Below are 2,041 nucleotides of genomic sequence, written 5' to 3'. Positions count from 1 at the left end.
AAGGACATGATGATGTCTGCAAAGCTAGGCTAGTGGCTAAAGGATTTACCCAAGTCCAAGGTCTTCATTATGATGAAACCTTCGCCCCCATAGCCATGCTATGATCCATACGGATTTTGTTAGCGATTGCCGCATTTCATGATTATGAAATATGGAAAATGGATGTCAAAACCGCTTTTCTAAATGGGCATTTAGAAGAGGAGGTGTACATGATACAACCCGAAGGTTTTGTTGATTCTAAAAATCCTAACAAAGTATGCAAACTTAAGAGATCCATTTATGGACTTAAGCAAGCATCAAGAAGTTAGAATCATCGATTCGATCCTGTGATAAAAGAGAATGGTTTCACTCGAAGTGTTGAGGAACCATGTTTATACATGAAATTTAGTGGGAGCAATGTTGTGTGCCTAATCTTGTATGTCGATGACATACTACTCATTGGGAATGATATTCCGATGTTGTCATCGGTCAAGAAGTGGTTAGGTAATCACTTCCAAATGAAGGATTTAGGAGAGGCACAACGCATATTAGGTATCCGTATCCATAGAGATAGATCCAAGAGGATATTGGCACTAAGTCAAGAATCTTATGTTGATAAGATTCTTCGACGTTTCAGCATGGACAAATCCAAAAGGGGGTTGGTACCTATGGTAAGTGGGACAATATTGAGCAAGTCTCAATCGCCCTCCGAACCCCATGATGTTGAACGCATGAAGTTGATCCCTTATGCTTCCGCTGTTGGATCAATCATGTACGCCATGATATGCACACGTCCTGATGTCTCGTATGCCTTGAGCATGACGAGTATATATCAAGGAAATCCAGGTGAGAGTCACTGGATAGCCGTCAAGAACATCCTTAAGTACTTGAGAAGAACTAAGGATTCTATCTTAGTGTTTGGAGGAGACACCGAGCTCCGTGTTAGTGGTTACACGGACTCAAGTTTTCAAACGGATAGACATGACATGAAATCATAAGCTGGTTTCATTTTCATGTTTAATGGTGGTGCTGTTAGCTGGAGAAGGTTCAAGGAAGCTGTGACTGCGGAATCAACAACGGAGGCTGAGTACATTGCAATATCAGAAGCTGCCAAGGAAGCTGTGTGGATCAGGCAATTCACGGAAGGTCTAAGAGTAGTACCTACCGCCAATGATCCCATCATTCTCTATTGTGATAATAGTGGGACGATCATCCAAGCCAAAGAGCCAAAGTCTAGTAGTAGATCTAGACATGTACTTAGAAAATATCATGTAATTAGAGATTTCATTGAAAGAAAGGAAATTGCGATATGTAAGGTTGGGACGAATGATAACATAGCTGATCCGCTCACCAAGCCTTTATCGAAGGCTAAGCATGATGGACATGTTGCGTCCATGGGACTTAAACGCATGCCAGTTTTATGTTAGATTTTGATATGAAATAAATGAGTTGTTTTATTTGCTCATATGCATAATCACATTTGTCTTTTATTTTTCCAATACTTTGTCATATTCAAATGGGTTGTAGAGACAAGATTGAACCCCATTAAAGTGAACTAAATTGACATAGTAATCGCCCATAGTCACTTGTATGAGGTGACGTCTCGAAGTGACTAGAGTGTGATGCGACTGATGGCAAGTTCAAGTGCCATAGAGTCATATGAGAATGACTAGTCGATCATATAGGCAGACTGTTGGGAACCCTTTGTCGGGCTAATGACCGCTTATAGAGTTCTGGCAAATTTATACAGCCTGGTCGTGGCGAGAGCTACTATAGTATTCTAATGAGTCGATTCTTTTGACTAAAGACTGTTCGCCTAAGGTGGCACAGTTTCAGATTGACTTTGATTTATGTTACTACGACCTTCGTAAATGGGGTCAAATGGGCATATTTTGGGTTATGATGGTTGTGGCTAGTCGAAGGGAATAAGTGCGATAGGAATTGTCCACCCCTTGTCAGGGTTATAACAATATCTCAGGGCCACTCGAGGAGTAATGAACTGGAAATGCGTGGCCACGCTCGGAAGGTATCTATGGTAGATAATTCCGGTTAATCAGTTATT

This window comes from Silene latifolia, chromosome 11 (genome assembly GCF_048544455.1).
Source record: "Silene latifolia isolate original U9 population chromosome 11, ASM4854445v1, whole genome shotgun sequence".
Lineage (NCBI taxonomy): Eukaryota > Viridiplantae > Streptophyta > Magnoliopsida > Caryophyllales > Caryophyllaceae > Silene > Silene latifolia.
This window is presented reverse-complemented; position numbering follows the sequence as displayed.